This window comes from Bos indicus, chromosome 11, assembly GCF_029378745.1.
Source record: "Bos indicus isolate NIAB-ARS_2022 breed Sahiwal x Tharparkar chromosome 11, NIAB-ARS_B.indTharparkar_mat_pri_1.0, whole genome shotgun sequence".
NCBI classification, from domain to species: domain Eukaryota; kingdom Metazoa; phylum Chordata; class Mammalia; order Artiodactyla; family Bovidae; genus Bos; species Bos indicus.
The window spans coordinates 13696974-13718803 of NC_091770.1; the positions used below are offsets into that span (position 1 = coordinate 13696974).

At 42.8% G+C, this 21830-nt stretch overlaps 1 long non-coding RNA gene across 1 annotated transcript; it reads left to right on the top strand.

Annotated features, from left to right (window-relative positions):
- Nucleotides 1–13760: 13760 nt before the first annotated feature.
- Nucleotides 13761–20938, top strand: LOC139185642 (uncharacterized). The gene is made up of 3 exons (XR_011569141.1): nucleotides 13761–13839; nucleotides 19755–19892; nucleotides 20738–20938. It is a non-coding gene; the product is annotated as an uncharacterized lncRNA (long non-coding RNA).
- Nucleotides 20939–21830: the final 892 nt, after the last annotated feature.

Here is a 21830-nt window from a genome sequence, read left to right on the forward strand (position 1 = left end):
ACGCCAACTGTGGCCTGTTCCTAACCCTCCGGGGTTTCTTGGGGCTATTGGCTTTGTCCTTTGCTGTTGTTTCCTCCCACATATTCTGGGATATTTGCTTCACCTCTTTATTCAGCAAGTGTCTGATGGTCTGCCTCTTTTTATCTACAATAAATTTGTGAAATCTTGCACCTGTCAACGATCCCTTTTCTATTTTCTTCTATTATTAATGTATGAGTTTACTCCTTCACCATCATTTCACTGGGGTTTCAGGTAGAAAAGAAACAAATTGCATGTTCAGACTGCTAATTTGAACTTTAAAATCTCCCCGGGTCTGCAGTAAGGAAAGAATTCGAATGCCTCCTAATTCACTTTATGAATGTTCATGCTCTCCTAAGGACTCTGCCTTCTCTGCCCCTTTCTCAGGGAAGGCAGTTTTCTCTCACCTCCTCACCAGTGAGTCTGGCAGGGCAGCAGGTGGTCTCCTTGCTCCTCATTTCTGCTACTAGACTGACCTTCCCTAGCCTTAATAACATGTCATTAGATTATATCACCCACTGCTCCGGGGGTTGATGATGGACAGGGAGGCCTGGTGTGCTTCGGTTCATGGGGTCGCAAAGAGTCGGACACCACTGAGCGACTGAACTGAACTGAAGCCCCTTGTGGCAGTCATACCTGCTATCATTTCCCTTTATCCCTTGAAGGTTTTAGCTCCTGGCTCACCATAACTCTCTATAGCACTACTCCTTTCCTAATGTTTTAATAGCCACACAGATGGCATTTTCAATATCTCAGGGAGCATGTCCTCCAGTGTGCCTCAGTTACTCGCCCGACCTCGTCATTACCCACAATGTCAGTTTCAACAGCCGCTCTTTGACCACCATCTAAATATCCAGTTGACTTCTTGCAACACTCAAATTCCAATGATGCTCACCAGATCTTCCAGTCCATTGATCCTGTTACGTTTTCACTACTCCCTGTGTTCTTGTGTCTTACCTGATATCAACACCATGATCCAATGCTGTAATCCCTTTCTTAAAACTCCCTCACCATCTGTCTCTTCACACACATCCCCTTTATCTGCAGTTTCACTTTCCATGATTTTGGTTATTACAGTCAGTTGCAGTCTAAAGATGTCAAGTAGAAAGCCCCAGAATAAATAATTCATGTTTTAAATCATTTGCGGTTCTGAGGAGCATGATGGACTCTTGCCCTGTACCTCTCTGCCCCACCCACTATCCCCAGCCATCGACACTGTCCACTCCTCATCCTCATATCTCGGTGATCCAGCTCACCTGAAGCAGTTGATCCTCCCTCTAATACATCACATCAGCTCATTTGCTGCCTAACACCCTGTCACAGTGCCTACATCATTCCCCTCACTTCATCTCGTCCCACAGGCATGTTATCACCTCATATCATCACGAGAAGGGTGAGTGCGGTACAATGAGATATTTTCAGAGAGAGACCACACTCACGTAACTTTTATTACAGTATACTATTATAACTGTTATATTATTATTGTTGTTAATCTCTTGCTATGCCTTATAAGTTAAACTATCATGGGTATTTACATATATGAGAGAAAACTTAGTAATATATAGGATTCAGTACTACCCATGGTTTCAGGCATTCACCGGGGGTCTTGAAACAATTTCCACGGATTGGGGGCAAGAGGAGAAGGGGACGACAGAGGATGAGGTGGCTGGATGGCATCACCGACTCGATGGACGTGAGTCTGAGTGAACTCCGGGAGTTGGTGATGGACAGGGAGGCCTGGCGTGCTGCGATTCATGGGGTCGCAAAGTCGGACACGACTGAGCGACTGATCTGATCTGATCTGATCTGATTCTTGGAAAAATCCCAAACATAGTTAAATCCAATTCTCTGATTACTTTACCTAAACCCACATAAATGACCTAGGCTGATTATGAACATAGAACCATGTTGACTGGTTGCTCTTTACAAGTTGTATTCTTTTATCTTTGTTGGGTTTGTAGCCCAGAATATGATGCGTATGATGTATCCTGACAAATGATCCCTGTGATTCAAAACAGAAGTGTGCACTGTGCTGTTGTGAGTGCAGTGTCCTAGCAGGGACGAGTGGGCCAAGCTGGTTGTGTTGGTCAGGTTTTTAGACTGGTCATGATTTTTTGCTTCCTTTTCCTGTTGATTTCTGAGAGCAGAGTGTTGCGGTATCCGCCTGTAACCCTGCGTTTGTTCATCTCTCCTTCCAGTTCTAGGAGTTTTCGTATCATTTCCTTTGAAATTCTGTCATTAGGTGCATACGTATTGAGGATGATATGTCTTCGTGGTGAATCGACCCTTTATCATTCTGCAGTGTCTCTCTTATCCTTACTAATAACCTTTGCTCTGAAGTCTTTTATTTTAATACTGTCACCTCAGCTTCCTTTGATTAGTATTTGCATAGTACTAATGTATTTTTTCACCCTTTTTCTTTTTTAAAAAAGACTTTATTGTTTTTGTCTTTGGCTGTGATGAGCCTTCATCGCTGCACGTGGGCTGTCTCTGTTGCAGCAAGCGGGGCTACTCTTCATCGTGGTGTGTGGGCTTCTCACTGGGGTGGCTTTTGTTGTGGAGCGTGGGTTCTAGGTGTGTGGGCTTCAGTAGCTGCAGTTCCTGAGCTCGAGTGCTGGCTCAGTAGTCGTGGTGCATGGGCTTAGTTGCTCCACGGAATATGGAATTCTCCCAGACCAGGGATCGAACCAGTTGGTGTCCCTGGCTTTGCAAAGCAGATTCTTAAACACTGGACCACCAGAGAAGTCCATCCTTTTTCTTTTATCCCATCTACATGTTTACATTAAAAAGGGGTTTCTTGTTGACAGTATATGGTTGTCTTTTTTTCTTAATATGAAATCTGACGTCTAAGACTATTTACATCTAATCTAGTTATTAGTATGGCTGCATTTCCCTCTACCATCTTGTCAGTTGCTTTCTTGTTCCATCTGTTCTTTGTTCTTGTTTCAATCTTTTTCTGTCTGCTTCGGGATTATTTTTAATGACTTAATTTTATCTCCACTATTGGTTCATCGGTTACGTTCCCTTTAAAAATGTTTAATGGTTGCCCTAGAGTTTACAATGTATGTCTTTAATTATAGTCAGTCCCTTCTGAATGGTGTAAGACCTTACAACAGTATACTGCCAATTTCTTCCTCTGATTCCTTGTACTATTTTTGTCTCATATTTTACTCTTACATAGTTTGTAAACCCCACATTTTTTTTTATATTTGCTTTAGACCAGAGGGTAACAAACTATGACTGTCAGATCAGTCACATGTTTCTGTAAATAAAGTTTTATTGGAATACAGCCACGCCCATTGTTTACAGCTACTTTCACGCCACAGCTGTAGAGTTGAGTAATTGCAACAGAGACCACATGGCCTGTGACACTAAACCCTTCACTATCCAGCTCTGTATGTAACAAAATGTTGGCTGACCCTTGCTTTAGGGAGTTATTTTTAGAGCAATTAAGAAGTGTTAACTTAGCCTCCTATGGAGCATCTCTGGAGCTCTTTATTTCTTTGTGTGGATCTGATATTGTTTGGTACCCTCTTCTTTCTGCCTGAAGAATTTCCTTTAACATTTCTGCAGGTCTGTTGTCACTGACTTCTCTCAGCTGTTATCTTTCTGGGAAAGTGTTTATTTGCCTTCACCTTTGAAGGACATTTTCAGGAGGTGTAGAATTCTGGATCAATGGCTCTTTCAGTATTTTAAAGATGCTGCTCCATTGTTTTCTGCTTGTATAGTTCCTGATGAGAGCCTATTATAATTTTCTCTTTGTTCTTTGAATATTATGTGCCTTTCTTCTCCCTCTGGGCCTCCCCTTCACCCAACCCCAGCTCCACAGATTGCCTTTAAGCTTCTCTCTGTAACACTGGTTTCCACCTCATAGTCAATTAAATTAAGAGGTGTCTAGGTGACACTGGTTTTGTTTGGTATTTATCCTTCTTGGTTCTCTGGGTGTTTTGGATCTATGGTTTGATGTATTTCATTTCTCTATGCAATGCTTTACCTCTCTTCTTCTCTATCTAAATATTTCTTCTGCACTATTCGCTGACTCTTATCCTCTTGTTCAGAAGAGCAGTGTGGGGACCTGTCCCCATACAGCCATTGGTGGTGCTCCGTGTGCCTGCAGCACGCAGAGGCGCTCTGTGCCGTCTCCTGCCTGTCTTCCATCTCTCTCAGGAGCACCCACTGGAGGCCTATGGGGAAAGTTCGTGAGTGACAGCAAACTCTCCCTACGTCTGCAGCACCCAGCTGTTTTGAACAGACACTGTCACCCACGCTCAGCCGCTAGTTAAAACTTAAGCTCACTTCTTCTTCCCCACTGGTACCTGCTGGCCACCTCCTCCCGTGGCCTACCCTCAGGTAACACCGAGAGTGAGAGCCATCTCTCCTCAAAAGGCCTTTTATCCCCCTTGCAGTCCCTGTGGTTTGCTTCCTTGTGACCTCAGATTTCTGATGGTTTAAAAAAAATTGTGATCGTGCAGCAGATTAGGGTAGGTGACATTTGTAATTTTCTGCACCATAAGTGGAAGTGGCCTCTCTACTGAGTGCCCCTTAAACTCCTGGCAGCACCCTCTTCACCACTGCTGAGCAGGCCGGAATCATTCTCTCACTTTCCTGGATGACTGCTTCAAACGTTTCCCCCTCTCCTCCAACAAACTCACTCTCCATTGATGAATTTGCTTCCCATTTCAGTGATAAAATCAAAAGACCCCTCCCACCAACTTCCACTGTAATACTTACTCACCTACCTGTTTGCAGTCTGCCCTCCCTCCTTTAGTGTGAAAATAGTGTGAAAATTCATGACCCCAGCAGAGACCCATGCCCCTAATTATCCATCAGATCCCACCCTCTCTCATCTACTCAAGGGAATCACTCCAGTATTTCCCCCACCCCGACTCCTTTATCATCAACTTACCCTCTCTGCCTCAAATAGCAGCCTCTGCTTCCTTCTAAACTTTTCCAGGTATGCTATATAACAGAGGCCTGTATTTGTGTAGTAATTTTACTTTCTTATAATGGTTATGCTGGACTTTATTGCGATTTATAAAAATGGAAGTGGGGCTAATAAGCTTCCTTTGCGTGCATGCTAAGTCACTTCAGTCGTTGCCAACTACTTTGCAACCCCATGGACTATAGCCCGCCAGGCTCCTCTGTCCATGGGATTTCTCAGGCAAGAATACTGGAGTGGGTTTCCTTCTCCAGGGGATCTTCCTGACCCAGGGATGAAACCCACATCTCTTGCATCTCCTGCATTGGCAGGAGGGTTCTTTATCACTAGTGACACCTGTGAAGCCCAAGCTTCCTTTAAATTTTACTAATTCTCTCAAATTCTATTTCTGTAGGCTCTTACATGTTGGCCTAGAGAATCCCGTGGACAGAGGAGCCTGGCAGACTACAGTCCATAGGGTCGCAAAGAGTCGGACATGACTAAAGCAACGTACATAGCACACCTTCATGTTGGCAGACAAATCATGGAAAATACTCCTTACTGCCAGCAGAGGGCACTCTCATTGTGCCCACACTCTTCACAGGAAGTGTGTTCTGGAGTCCAGGTGAGTTTCAGTGCAGGAAACATTTGCCTGGGGTTTCTGGTTATAATATTTCCCCAACAGGCACCTGTTTAACTGGCATTTCCTGGCATGCACACATCTTCGCATATTTCTTTGTTGGTTGAGTTTGGCTTGAAGGGGAGATTTCAGTAAATCATTGCTTCACATCATCAGGTAAGTTCAGATTTCCTTAGCTTGGAAACCAACCTAAGCAGAGAGATAAAAATAAACATGATCTTGAGTAACTCTTCCTGGACTTCACTGTTATACTAATAGGGTGTTAATTAGTAAAGAGTGCTTAACTTTTTTACTGCCAAAATAAACAAGCTGGCTTTGTTTTTGGCTGTGGGCCCTACAACTGCATCTCAAGGTGATTTGCAAACATTAATTAAATACTTCAGTGCACACCCAAGTAGGAGGTATCATTAAGCCCTTCTCCAAGATGTGGAAAATAGATGCCCTAAGCCACTCTATGACTTATTGACAGTTAGCATCAAGCTGGGACTGGATTTAGAATTCTGCAAACACTTCCAAGACTCCGTATCCATTTCCCCAGACCTCTCCAGCAAGTCATGACCTTTCAGCAGATGTGGATCCCTCTTCCTTCACCAGCAGCTACAATATCAAAACGTACCAGGATGGTTCTGTGTCTTGTGCCTGCTTGTCCCATTGATACCTTTTAAACTGTCAGCTCCCTGTATCCTAATACTTGTTTGAGAAAATGTGATCTTCAAGATGTTCATTGATGCACAGACTTAGCCTGATCATTTAGAGTAACTATGATGCTGTAAGTATAATCCCCATCATCATTTAATGTCCTCTCCGAAGAGGGAGGCTTTGTGTTTCCATCATGGGCGGACCCAGGTTCTGGCCCATGGAACTTGGTAGGCTCAAGCATGGGAAATACTCACTCTCTGTAAGGAGTAAAGGGCTCCTTTCCTTAGTCTTCTATTTTCAAAAACGGAATAGCACAAGGTGGCCTTAGCAAGGAGCACCCCCTCAACCTTATCCCACCCCACCCCGCCCCTCGCCGCCAGACATTCCAGGACCCTGTGCCCAAGACAAACTATTTAAGTTCTGCCCGGCCTGGGGGCCATGGCTTACATGCACACTGGGCCAGTTTCACAGACAAGGAGGTGAACCATCTCCCAGGCCCAGAGGCCAGTCTGGCTGTTGGGAGAGAGCCCTGCAGAGTATCGGGTTCAGCACTTGAGGTCTGTCTACCCTGAGACACATACTGTAATTGCAAACCTGGAGCACCTGCAAAACTCCCTGGGCTTTACTGTCTGCTTCCAGGTGTGACGTCAGGCTGACCTGGCCAGATGGACCTGGCTGCCGAGCGCAAGGTTAATGAGTCCATTCCGCTGAATTACTAGAATATTCTCAAAGAGGTTTCATACCAGATGAGCGGGGCTTCCCAGGCAGCGCTAGTGGTAAAGCACCTGCCAAAGCGGGAGACGTAAGAGACACAGTTTCGATCCCTGGCTTGGGAAGATTCCCTGGAGGAGGGCATGGCAACCCACTCCAGTATTCTTGCCTGGAGAATCCCATGGACAGAGGAGCCTGATGGGCTACAGTCCATAGAGTCCCACAGAGTTGGACATGACTGAAGCGGCTTAGCATGCATGCATACTCCAGATGAGTAGCTTGAACTCAGGATGTAGCAAGCCAGGTACAGCTCACACCTGGCTCCTACCCCAAGAAAGAACTCCGTGAGGATCCCTCCAACTTTAATTAATGAACTAAGTGGGACTCTCCGGGGAATACTGACCCCCACTGGATACTCAGCTGCTGCTGCTGTTGCTAAGTCGCTTCAGTCGTGTCCGACTCTGTGCGACCCCATAGACGACAGCCCACCAGGCTCCCCGGTCCCTGGGATTCTCCAGGCAAGAACACTGGAGTGGGTTGCCATTTCCTTCTCCAATGCATGAAAGTGAAAAGTCAAAGTGAAGTCGCTCAGTCGTGTCCGACTCTTAGAGACCCCATGGACTGCAGCCCACCAGGCTCTTCGGTCCATGGGATTTTCCAGGCCAGAGTACTGGAGTAGGGTGCCATTGCCTTCTCCGGGATGCTCAGCAAGGGCTGCCAAACTGGGATAAGAGATGTCACCTGTAGCTGTTAGCTTCCTTTCACCTGTTTCATTGCCTTCCTTACTCTCCTGAGGCAGAGCAGAACCCCATATTAATGAACCCGTCACAAGCTGAGTCACGAGGCTTCGGTTAATACAGAATTAGAGCCTTTAGCTGAAGCAGCTGATCTGCAAATATGTTAAGGGTTTCCAGAGCCTTTGGCAATATGTCCTATAGGTTTCCTGAATCACCAGCAGAATATGGAGGTAGCTTAAAGATTCTCAGCGGCTCTGCAACATCTGGATGCCCAAATCTTGCCAGAGTTGTGAGGTGGTTGGCCCACACTGTGCGTGTCTCCATGGACAGGACTGAAGCTGACTGAAATGACTGAGGGGACTCACTTGTGAAGATCATGCAACTCCAGCTTAATGGCCAGACAGCTTCCTTCTGCACAAATTAGGAGCACATTTTGGTGACACTGTGCCATTTAATTGGCCCTTATAATTACTTCTGGAGTAAAGAGTTGTATGAGTGTTACACAGAGGGTTGGAATGTGTCCTATTCATTCTGATAATGTGTGTTGAGCCAAAAGGAGGAGGGAGGGAAGATAAAGAGGAGAGAGACTCCTAGAATCTGGTTAAAGCAGAAAGTGGAGACCCTAGGTTGCCAGCCTCATGCAGGCATAAGGCTGCAGAGATAAGGACAGACCTAGAGGCATCCCCAGGGTCCACCAGCTGTATGGACAGTGTGTACTGATGTACAGTCAAACCTCCTGTACAACACAATGCACAGTACAAATCACTCAGCTATTAAAAAACCAAAAGAATGAAATAATGTCGTTTGCAGCAACATGGATGGAGCTGGAGGTTACTGTACTGAGCAAAGTAAGTCAGAAAGAGAAAGACAAGTACCACACAATACGACTTATATGTGGGATCTAAAATATGGCACAAATGAATGAAACAGAGACTCACAGAGAACAAAATTCTGGCTGCTGAACCAAAATGAGAAGAGTAAGTGTGCAACTCTGGTGGAAATTGATGGTATTAATATTTGGCCAGAAGATCCAAAGAAAGCCTGAATCCCATCTCACCAATCCCTTCTCCCGCTGTGAGCCTCCTGAGAGTGCATCCAAACGCCGAGAAGAGCAAAAGGACACTTGTGTCATTTGATAGCTGGACCAGAGTCTGAAGCCCTCCTGTGCAGACCTTTCTAACCACAGCCCAGTTGGAGCAGGCAGTTTAGATGCTCCCTCAGCCTGAGGCTCAGTCTTGAGGTCTTGTCCCCTTCTGGTGAGTTCCGCGGCATAGGAAGTCATGAACAGCTTGCTCAGGCCAGTCCTCAATGCGGGGCAGGGCAGAGTGCAGCCTGATTCTAGTGCATTAAGTGCGAGACAGAGCATGGCTGCCTGTATCTTTAAAAGGCAGAGACGGGTGCACCCTCAGTTTCCTGGAATCTGGCCAAATTAGCACCTTCTCCTTTCTGAAGGAATTTGAAGGGAGTAGGTAGACAGCTGAGCACAGAAGTGGGTGGGGTTACAGATAACAATTATAATCAGTTAACCTGGAGCTAGATGCTCTAAAACAATGCCATAAACATGAACCAGACATGGAGCGTGGATATTTGAATGGAGAAGAGAAAATTATTATTCCTATCTGTGGCTAATATATACAAGAGAATGGGCTTAAAAGCTATGTCCATATTTCAGTTGTTTTCTTAAAGTAAATTTCAGAGTTGGAGTGGGTTTATTACAGAAACAAAGTTGCTGACTCAAGGTGTGGGTGCAAGACTTTCCAGAGGGCTTGGGCTCATGATACCTGTGGCTGCCCCTTTCATGGTTACTGTTATAAAATTTTTACTAAATTAGCTAAAAAAACCCAGCATTTTGTTGGGTTTGCTTTTTTTTTTTTTTAAATAAAAAATCCAGGCTTCCTCTGGATCTTCTGGCCAATTCTATCAATTTTCATCAGAACCACACACTTAATTCTTCTCATTTTGGTTCGGGCCTGCAGGATTTCACTTTCCTCCCATGCGGCGGGATCAGAGCAGAGTGAGCACCCGCTTCTGGCCGCTGTGGTCCCTCCTCATTCTCTCTTCTTTGGCGGGCACGCGTGGCAAGGGGCTGGAACTTCTGGAGCGCCAGCCCCCTCACCCCCCAGCCCACATCCTCTCCCTGCTTCTCTCACTGTCAGTCCTGAGCTGTCGCCAAGGCGTGGGCTTCATAGCTTCGGGTGGCGCCAGGCACTAGGGGCAAGCCAGATCTCGGCGCCTCCCACCTCACCCCCACCCCTCCTCTGTTTTTTTCCTGTTCTGGCAGGAATGGGCCGACTTTCCCTCCCTCAGTTTCATGAGGGAGAAGGAGGCAGCTCCAGATTAAGTGACGAAGAATCAATAAACCGATCCCTCTATCTGTTCCATGGTTTGCAGTCGATGAGGATGGTAGCTGCCTTCTGCGCACACGCTGGGGAGAGGAGCCGGAGCCGAGTTCTTGTTGGACTTCCGGGGCTGTCCCTTAGGGGCGTGGCCATAGAGGGCTCTGGGCAGTGATCTGGGAGCATCTTCCAGCCTTTAGAGGTGGTTATGGATGTCCATCCTGAGTGTCTCCTTCACCCCACCAGACCTCAAAGGAGACCGGGAGACGGGGATGCAAAGCTAGAGGAAAAACTAAAACTTAACGGCGAAATCCTCACAAGCTATTTGGCCAGTTTCATGCAGCATGAATCATTATAAGCTTGTCTTTCATAGAAAAAAGGTGTTGGGGAATCGTAATGGCTCTGATACCTGCAGGAAGGGGCAGTACCATGGCCATCCAACAGCAAGCAGCTTGGAAGAAGCCAAGGCAAGTAAAACTTCCAAAATTCGGTATTCGATCACAATGCAAATTAATTTGGGGTAAGTTTGATCTGCTCTGGAAAGTAGCTAAAGCCTCTAAAAGACTTTAACAGAAAAACACCTTGTTTTGTCCTGATTTTAACAGAGGTGTCTCATAAGTTTTCCTGTTGATATGGTAGCTGTTGGTTTTACATTTCTATTATTTTTACCATGTTAAGTAAGTGTTCTTCTGTATCTACATTTTAAAGCATTTTAACCTGTATTTTGATTTTTAACAGTATTTATAGTTAAAGTTTTATTTCTCCAAATCTATTAAAGGAAATTACTCTAGCATAACATTACTGGTTTTTCCCTCCTACTCTCAGAGCTTTGCAAATGAGTCTCTTGGGAGAAGAGTAGGCATTTTGCAATTCACACACTACTTGCTTGCTATGTAAATGACAGGATCCAAGAGAAAATGGTTCTATTTCTGATGTTTTTGGTATGTTTGTCAGAGACAGGAAATCCTAATAGAGAAAGCAAAAATTTGGTGGCGGTGGTGGTGGGGCGTTTAGATTTAGATCTTAATTAGCCTTGATTTTACAAAGGCACGTTTTAAATTTACTAATTTCTGTTACCTAAGGAACATGAAAGATAATGCTGTTCATATCTGGAAGCTGTCTAGATAGTAGATTATCACTCAGACAAGTAACTAATTGAAATTCACCATGAAGGGAAATTAAAATTAATGGCAGTTGTTCCTTTCAGCAGATTACGACATAGAGTTCACAGATCCATTTTAACTGCTCATAGCAATAAAAACAAACCAAAATTGCCTAGAAGGTCTAGAAGAAAGAACTTTTCAATATTTTTCAATCTCCCTTTTTTCTTCTAATGTTTCCTAATTAGAAAATACTTTGAAATTCCTTTGTTCTCTATGATAGATTATATCCTCTTTCCCCAGCGTGTGGTTGTGTGCCATCATCGTGTGCTGCAGCCTTGAAAATGATGACGACTACACCCTCCACTCTTTTCCTGTCTTTCATTCCTAAGCACCACACAGTGCCCACTGCCAAGAGGACCTTCCCTTCTTCTATGATTGCCCAATAGAAACCCCTGGGAATGCTGGAGACTTTGAACCAGGATTAGATATTACAGAGTAGCATTAAAATAAGTGGGCACTTACCATGGAGCCCTAATAATCCACCATTCTGTTTTATTTCTTTAGGGTAAGTTTTGTTGTCTTCTCTTGGTCTTCTTTTTAACTGTGTTCAACAGTTCTATGTACAACATATTATGTTTTGAGGCTTAGTGTGACTTCCAAAGTTCAACCTGGTGTAACTCGGATCTGTTTCCTCTGTGTGCTATTGTCTAAGGTTTGCTAGGATTCCAGGAATCTCAGTCCTTTCAAGGCTTTGATCAGGAGGTTCCTGTCCATCTTGCCCGAAAGTTAAGCTGTCAGTCCATCTGCTAGCCCTCCATGCTACTCTACCCTTGCGCTGACCAGTAGACTCTCTTCCCTTTCTGTGTGCACAGTTCTAGTTACACTTGGCAATGGAATTCATCATTGCAATAAGTCTTGCTTGTTTGAAAAGAATTTATGATTTTGGAGTTTAAAACAAAGAATCTGGTTCAAGAAAATAAACTAGCATTTAGAGACTACCTAATATATCTCAGATATGCAGATGATACCACACTTACAGCAGAAAGTGAAGAAGAACTAAAGACCCTCTTGATGAAAGTGAAGCAGCAGAGTGAAAAAGTTGGCTTAAAACTCAACATTAAGAAAATTAAGATCATGGCATCTGGTCACATCATTTCATGGCAAATAGATGGGGAAGCAATGGAAACAGTGACAGACTTTATTTTCTTGGGCTCCAAAATCACTGCAGATGGTGACTGCAGCCATGAACTTAAAAGACGTTTGCTCCTTGGAAGAAAAGTTATGACCAACCTAGACAGCATATTAAAAAGCAGAGACATTACTTTGCCTACAAAAGTCCGTCTAGTCAAAACTTTGGTTTTTCCAGTAGTCATGTATGGATGTGAGAGTTGGACCATAAAGAAAGCTGAGTGCCAAAGAATTGATGCTTTTGAATTGTGGTGTTGGAGAAGACTCTTGAGAGTCCCTTGGACTGCAAAGAGATCCAACCAGTCCATCCTAAAGGAAATCAGTCCTGAATATTCATTGGAAGGACTGACGCTGAAGCTGAAACTCCAATACTTTGGCCACCTGATGCAAAGAACTGACTCATTTGAAAAGACCCTGATGCTGGGAATGATTGAAGGCGGGAAGAGAAGGAAACAACAGAAGATGAGATGGTTGGATGGCATCACTGACTCAATGGACATGAGTTTGAGTAGGCTCTGGGAGTTTGTGATGGACAGGTAAGCCTGGTGTACTGCAGTCCATGGGGTCGCAAAGAGTTGGACATGACTGAGTGACTGAACTGAACTGAATATATCTCACGCACAGATTATAAAACCTTTGATCAACTCATCTCATTTAATTTAACCTGGAAAACAAATGTACAAGGTGTTTGATTTTTATGGAAGTATAAAATAATCTTCTAGGTCACTTGTATAATTAGGAACAATGATTTGGGTTTCAAAGCCCATGCCCTTTCTCTCACCAAGCTGGAAAAGGTTAGGCATATGTAAACACGGCAAATGTGGATAAAATAACATGGGATCAAGCAGACTGCCTTGAGGTAAAGCCTAAAGAACCACTGAGAGTTATAAAAATGTGAATCATTACAAGTATTAATAATAATTGAAAAAATAATGGAAAAGTTACGATGTGTCAGGCACTGGAATTACAATCTCCTTACCACTAGGCAGGTACCAGGCGTCACCAAGGACTGGTGAGGTTAGGAGCCTCACTCAGGTTCTCTAATCTGGGCCTGTCTTCCCACCTGCAGGGTCAGATGCTCCCCACCTCTCTGTCCACTGGTGTGTGGTGTGTCAAGACACTGCTGGGAACACAGTGTGGTGTTCATGTCTGCAGCCATGCCTGTAGCTATGCTGATCTCAGGTGGGATTAAGTGGGGGGAGTAAAATTGTCAGGGCTGGAACTCAAAAGTTCATCTCTTAGTTGTGTCTGACTTTTTGTGACCCCATGGACTGAAGCCCACCAGGCTCCTCTGTCCATGTGATTCTCCAGGCAAGAATACTGGAGTGGGTAGCCATTCCCTTCTCCAGGGGATCTTCCTGACCTATGGATTAAATCCAGGTTTCCTGCATGGCAGGCAGATTCTTTACTGTCTAAGCCACCAGGGAAGACCTAAGAACTCTCCATTGTTTCATCACTCTAGGTCTTTCTTCCAATTCCACATCATCTCTAAGCCCACTTTATTGTCAAAGGGTGAGAGCTTCTGGAAAACAAGAGTTATTAAACCCAGGTATGTTTTCAGTTAAAAAAGCAAACGGGACTTCCAATTTGAGAAAGAGCAAATTTGTGTAATTCAGACCAAACCTCCCATTGAAGACAAGGAGAAAAGCTGAGTAAAGCTGTAAATCATGAGTTCATTTTATGATACTTAACCCAAACAAAGCTAAACTTCATTGTTCCTTTTTGGAAGATACTAGAAAATTAACTTATCACTCTAAAATCCAGTAAATGAAAGGGGAAAAATCAAGCATTCTTCTTTGATTTTCCTTTACAAGGTAATCAATAGTTGATAAAAAGAAGTTTCTCTTTATAGTATTCTTAATAGTCCAGCTAATAAGCTAAGAGGCATGAAGGAATTAGAATATCACCATTTCATAGTCCCCATTGAATAAATGGTTCTGGGTGTTAATTATAAATGACTGCTAACATCACAAAAAGACAGACAATCAGGGTAAGTTTAGATACTACAAAGCTTACTCTTCTTACTGAGATTCAGTCAGTTTTTCTTGCATAAATTTACCCAGAGTTCCCAAAAGCCCTTAGTTAATTTCCAGAGTTTCAAAAGTATTTATTCTAATACTTTTTGCACTTTTGATTGTTCCTTTGTGAAGGAGTGAATTTCCCAAGGTCCTTACTCCACTTTCAGTAATGGCACTCAGATTTTGTTTATTTTTAAAATATATTTGTCCAGACATTTCACAGTAAAGGAAACACAAAGTGCTCTCAAATATATGAAAAGATGCTCAACCCCAATTATGAAACGATGTCAAAAGCTTTCTGTAAGCATTTACGATGAAACAGTGATTGTATTAATGTATTGTCTGAGCCTGATATAATATCTGAAAAGAATGAAATAAATATTCAGACACAGTTTCAAAAAAAAGAATAAAGAAAAACTGATCATGTCTCTTCAGGCTAAAGATAATTGCAATGAACATATTAGTGGGTTCCCTGTCAATACTGTTCTTATGCAAGTAGACAGACGGGCTGATGACTGACTATGGCAGAGTATTTGAAGAGATAATGGGTGAAAACTTCCTAAATTTAATGAAAAACATTGATCTACACATTTGAGAAGCTCAGTGAATACAAGTATAGGAAATTCGTAGAGATCTATATGTAGGCATAAAATTGAACTGTCAAAGCCAAAGACAAAAAGAAAATTGTTGAGATTAGAATTCATGTAGTGTCCTTACTACAATAAAATTTTTTATATTTAAATTTTTAATATTTTAAAAATTTAATGTTTCTAATATTTAACTTTTAATTTAGAATTTTTAAAAACAAAGAAGGAGAAATTAAGACATTTCAAGATAAACAAGAATGATGAATTTGTCACTAACATTCTTGCCCTAAAGGAAATACAAAAGGAAGTTCTTCAGGCACTAAAGGACTCTAGGTAGTAACTTAAATCAACAAGAAGAAATAAAGATCATTAGTAAAAGTAACTACATAAGTAAATATAAAAGACAGTAAATGTATTTTTTCCTTTGTAACTCTTTTTTCCCTTATTTAAAAGACATCTGCATAAAACAATACTTATAAATCTATATTGATAGACACAATATGTATAAAGATATAACTTGCAACAATAACAATACAAAAGAGATGTGGGATTGGATCTATATAAGAGTAAAGATTTTAGATACTATTGAAATTAAATTGGTATTAATCTGAACTCAGTTCAGTACGGTTCAGTCGCTCAGTCGTGTCCAACTCTTTGCAACCCCATGAATGGCAGCACGCCAGGCCTCCCTGTCCATCACCAACTCCTGGAGTTCACCCAGACTCATGTGCATTGAGTCGGTGATGCCATCCAGCCATCTCATCCCCTGTTGTCCCCTTCTTCTCCTGCCCCCAATCCCTCCCAGCATCAGGGTCTTTTCCAATGAGTCAACTCTTCGCATGAGGTGGCCAAATATTGGAGTTTCAACCACAGCATCAGTCCTTCCAATGAACACCCAGGACTGGTCTCCTTTAGGATGGACTGGTTGGATCTCCTTGCAGTCCAAGGGACTCTCAAGAGTCTTCTCCAACACCACAGTTCAAAAGCATCAATTCTTTGGCGCTTAGCTTTCTTTCACAGTCCAACTCTTATATTCATACATGACCACTGGAAAAACCATAGCCTTGACTAGATGGACCCTTGTTGGCAAAGTAATATCTCTGCTTTTTAATGTGCTATCTAGGTCGGTCATAACTTTCCTTCCAAGGAGTAAGTGTCTTTTAATTTCATGGCTGCAATCACCATCTGCAGTAGACTGTTATAAATTAAGATGTTAATTGTTTAACACAAAAGAAGGCAGTAATAGAGGAATAGAAGGACAAAAATGACATATGTAGAAAAGAAATAATAAAATGAGAACCATAAATTGTACCTTATCAGTAGTTACATTAAATGCTAATGGATTAAATTCTTCAGCTAAAAGATGGGAATGCAACTATATGCTGCCTAGATTCAAAGAGACAAATAGGTTGAAAATACAAAGGTGGAAAAAGGTATATCATTCAAATAGCAACCAAAAGAGAGCCCAAGTGGCTATATCAGAAAAAATAGACTTTAAGACAAAAATTGTTGTTGAAGACAAAGAAGAACATTTTATAGTAATGAAAGGGACAATCCATAAAACATTTATATGTGATCCTAACAGCAGAGCCCCAAAACACATGAAGTAAAAATTGACAGATTTGAAGGGAGAAGTAGACAATTGTGAAGTACTTGGAGACTTCAGTACCCCATTTTCAATAATGGTGTGGTACAGTAAGAAATAGATTTGCTCCTTTTCCTCAGTTCGTGGTACAAAGCCGGTAAAACCTTTGGAATTTCCTGATAGGAGTGTCTTTTGTTATTTACAAGGAGCCTCATTTGAGAACACCCAAGTTTATGCTAATTAAGGTAACTTAGGTGCAGTTCCTACATCCTGCAGCCTCACGATGGAGTTGGTTGCCAGGAAGACCAAGTGATTAGGGTTGGGACTTTCAGCCCGACTCATTGATCCCAGGGAAGGGGCTGGTGCTAGAGATTAAAGTTCTATAAAAACTCTGGGTCAACAAGATTTGATGAGCTTCTGGATTGGTGAGTAAATCCACAAGGTGGGAGAGTGGCAACCTCAGTTCCATGAGAATGAAGCTAATGTACGTGGAGTACTTCCAAACTCTGCCCTAGGTACTTCTTCATCTGGCGGTTCCTCTACATCCTTTATAATAAACTGGTCAGTGTAAGTAAATGTGTCTCTAAATTCTGTGAGCCAGTCTAGCAAATTAAACAAACTCAAGGAGAGGTTTGTGGGAACCTCTGACTTATAACTGGTCAATCAAAGGCAGAAGTAACAACCTGGACTTGTGATCGGTGGAAGCAGTCTTGTGAAGACTGAGCCCTTAACTTGTGGAATCTGACACTATCTCCAGGTTGATAGTGTCAGAACTGAGTTAAATTTGCGGGACACCCAGTCAGCATCCACTGAGAACTGGAGAATTGCTTTGTGGTATTGTAAAACACTCCACAAATGGATAGAACAACTAGGCAGGAGATCATCAAGAAAACAGAAGGCTTAAATAATGCTACTAACCAACTAGGCCTAACAGACATCTGTAGAACACACTGCTCAACAACAGCAGAACTCACATTCTTCTCAGAGCACATGGAACGCTCTCTAGGGTGGACCATATGTCAGGCCATAAAACAAAGCCCAATAACATAAAAGGATTGGAATCAAACAAGGTATGTCCTCTGTCCAGAGTGGAACTAAATTGGAAATTACTAGCAGAAGGAAATTTGGGACATTCACACTGTGTGGAAATTAAGTAATAACTCAGTGGGTCAAAGAAAAAATCATAAGAGAAATTAGAAAACACCTTGAAATGAATGAAAATGAAAATACAATATACATTAAATACAATATACATTATGGGATGTTGTGAAAGCTAAGCTGTGCTTGGAAAGCTACTTATAGCTGAAAATGCCTGCACTACAAAAGAAGGATCTCAAATACAAATCCTAATATTGTACCTTAAGATATCAGAAAAAAGACCAAACCGAACCCAGAGTAAGCAAAGGGAAGGAGATAAATATTAGGACAGAAATAAACAAAGTAGAGAATTGAAAAACAATACAGAAAATAAATGAAATCAAAAGTTGATTCTTTGAAAAGATCAACAAAATCGACAGACCTTTAGCTAGACTAACCAAGTTAAAAGAGAGATGATTCAAATTGCTAAAATCAGGAAAGAAAGAGGGGATATTATTACTCACCTTGTAGGAACAAAAATAATTATAGGAGACTATTATAAACAATTGTATGCCAATGAAGTAGAAAGCCTAGGTGAACTGGATAAATTCCTACAAAGATACAAACTACCAAAAATTACTCAACAATAAATAGAAAATCCGCATAGACCTCTAACAAGAAAAAGATTGAATCAGCAATCAAAACATTCCTGCAAAGGAAATCCCAGGACCAGATGGCTTCACCAGTGAGTTCTACCAGATTTTCAAAGATGAATTAACACCAATTTATCACAATCTCTTCCCAAAAAGTAAAAGAGGAGAGAATACCTCCTAACTCATTCTATGAGGTCAGTATTACCTTGATACCAAAACCAGACAAAGATATCCTAAGGAAAGAAAACTAGAGACCAATATCTCTTATGAATATAGAAGCAAATATCTTCAACCAGATACTAACAAACCAAATCCAGCAGCATATAAAAAGGATTTATTCCAGGAATGATATTTCATTCAATATAGGGAAATGAGTCAATGTAATATACCAGGTTAACAGACTAAAGCAGGAAAAATCCATATGATCATCTCAATAGATGCAGACAAAGCATTTGACAAAATCTAATACCCTTTATATCAATAACCTCAGATATGCAGATGACACCACCCTTATGGCAGAAAGTGAAGAGGAACTCAAAAGCCTCTTGATGAAAGTGAAAGAGGAGAGTGAAAAAGTTGGCTTAAAGCTCAACATTCAGAAAACTAAGATCATGGCATCCGGTCCCATCACTTCATGGGAAATAGATGGGGAAACAGTGGAAACAGTGTCAGACTTTATTTTTTGGGGGCTCCAAATCACTGCAGATGGTGACTGCAGCCATGAAATTAAAAGACACTTACTCCTTGGAAGGAAAGTTATGACCAACCTAGATAGCATATTCAAAAGCAGAGACATTACTTAGCCAACAAAGGTCCATCTAGTCAAGGCTATGGTTTTTCCAGTGGTCATGTATGGATGTGAGAGTTGGACTGTGAAGAAAGCTGAACATCGAAGAATTGATGCTTTTGAACTGTGGTGTTGGAGAAGACTCTTGAGAGTCCCTTGGACTGCAATGAGATCCAACCAGTCCATTCTAAAGGAGATCATCCCTGGGTGTTCTTTGGAAGGAATGATGCTAAAGCTGAAACACCAGTACTTTGGCCACCTCATGCAAAGAGTTGACTCATTGGAAAAGACTCTGATGCTGGGAGGGATTGGGGGCAGGAGGAGAAGGGGACGACAGAGGATGAGATGGCCGGATGGCAACACTGACTCGATGGACGTGAGTCTGAGTGAACTCTGGGAGTTGGTGATGGACAGGGAGGCCTGGCATGCTGCAATTCACGGGATCGAAAAGAGTTGGACGTGACTGAGTGACTGAACTGAACAGAATACCCTTTATGAAAATGTTCAGTACACTAGGAAGAGAAAGAAACTTCCTCAGACTGATAAAGGGCACCTGTGAAAATTCCACAGCTTGCAACATACTTAAATGGGGAAAGACTGAAAGTTCTCCTGCAAAATTAGGAATAAGACAAGGATGTCAGCTCTCTCCATTTCTATTCAACATTGTCCTAGAAACTCTAGGAAGGGCCATTAGATGAGGAAAAAAATAAAAGACATTCAGATTGGCAAGTAGGAACTAAAACTATCTCTATTGCAGGTGACATGATCGTGACCTTGAAAGACAGGTGCTGGAATGGTTCCTGGCCATCTTCTAGCCTCATTAGCTTCTGTTGAGGACCAGTTTAGCCATGAAGTCTTGACAACCTCCTGCTCCCCAGCAGTACCTGCTACTGAGGTGAGGCTGCCAGTTGTCAGGTTCACGCTACCTTTCTCCTCCTGTCCCAAGGTTAGGGCCTCTTTGGGTTGGCTGACCCTCTTGCCCGTCCTGCTCCACCACATGGGGGACACAGTCCTCTGGGAAGCTTCCTCAGGTCCACCCACCAAGATGCCTCACTCGGCCATGGATACAGCACATCCCAGGTGCCACTTTGGAGGTAGATCTTCTAACTTCCCCGGCTACCCCTGGTGGTGCTAGACCCCAGCTTTCCCAGAAAGAGAAAGAGTGAGCAAGTTTTTTGAGTCAGGACATGGAAAGAAGGTCATGTGAAGATGTGAAGAGCCTGAAGACATGGGGATGGGGACACTAGTTTATAATGGATCAATATTCCAAGGGATAATTCCCATCCCATTATTGGAAAAGGTTGGGAAGGGCAGCATCGGTGGAGGAAAGAATCAGAGAAGAAATCACAGCATGGTGTGGGTGGGGCAGATGTGAAAGGTTTCATTGGCAGAGGGAACTGAACAGACCATGGCAGGGAGAAGGCTGGTGCAGGAGCATCCCAGCTGTGAGGGGCCCGAGTAGCAGCGGCCCAAAGAGGCACACAGGTTGTGGGCCTGGTCAGCGGCATGAATTCTTTGCTCAGGGTTATAGACAGATTAGTGCCCAAAGAGAGAGAGCTGGAGACCAGGCACCCACGGGACTAGCACCAACCCTGGGGTTTGGAGAAAGAGGTTTAGTAGCTTCCAAGAAGTTCACTTTATGAAAGAAAGGGCAACATTTCTGTTTAAAAAATTCCAACGTGTCATTCACTTATTGTTCTTCATAGAAATCATTTTCCTTCCTCCATCTTTCACCTGCAGCAGGAGCAGGAAGTCGATTGGAAGAGCCGGCAAGGGCATTCCCAGTGCCAGGCAGTTGTGCAGTTCAATTCAAATCAGTTCTACTCAACACAGATATCTTGGCTGCTCCCTCATTCTCAGCATGATGCTATCACTGTAGATTCAACCAGGATCTCATAATTGTGAACCTTTCCATCAAAACCATTGATTAAATGTGCAAATAAGTGGGTTTACTTGTTATTTCTTTTCTTCATATATACTTCATATATATTTATAAATCAGAAAAAGGTCTTGGTCAGATCATGTGTCCTGACTTTGGACTCAGAAAAAAGACCAATACATCAACTCTCTGTTTATATAAATAATGTAGCTGACTGAGGTCCAGTCTGCCAGGTCTCACCAGAGTCAGGGCAGGAACAAGTGTAAAAATGGGTGTTATTGGCAGTGAGCACTGTAAGTTCAAAGACAACGAGCTGTGCCTGGTTCAAAAGCTATAAAAGTGAAAACTGTTCTTCCCACCCCCAAGGCCACTGGGCAAATACCCACTTGCCCTCTGAGGTCATTCAGTCTAGAGCTGCAAATTTTTATGATGTCTGAATAGGCACTCTGAGCAGAAAGAAACACCAAGTACATCACTTGATGGATTTCTTTGGATATAGTGGGAAGAGTATGTATAGGTTTTGAGGTCACACAGCTTAGGTTTTAATAATCCCAGCCCCACCACTGAGACTGCAGTGGTCATAGGAAGCTCCTCAAGCTGCTTGACTGCACATTCCCTTCTGTGAAAGAGGTTGCTCAGATCTCCTTCACAGGTTGTTGGGAAGATTAGGGAAGGTCTATTCAAGAATGTGTCCACTTGCATGCGTGTGTGCTCCACTGCTTCAGTTGTGTCCAACTCTTGGTGACCCCATGGCTCCTCTGTCCATGGGATTCTCCAGGCAATCCAGGCAAGAATATTGGAGTGGGTTGCCATGCCCTCCTCCAAAAGATCCTCCCGATCCAGGGATTGAACCCGAGTCTCCTGCATCTCCTGTATTGTAGTCCGATTCTTTACCACTGAGCCACGAGGGAAGCCCATGTCCACAGCAGGTGTTAAATAAATGTCTGTTCTTGT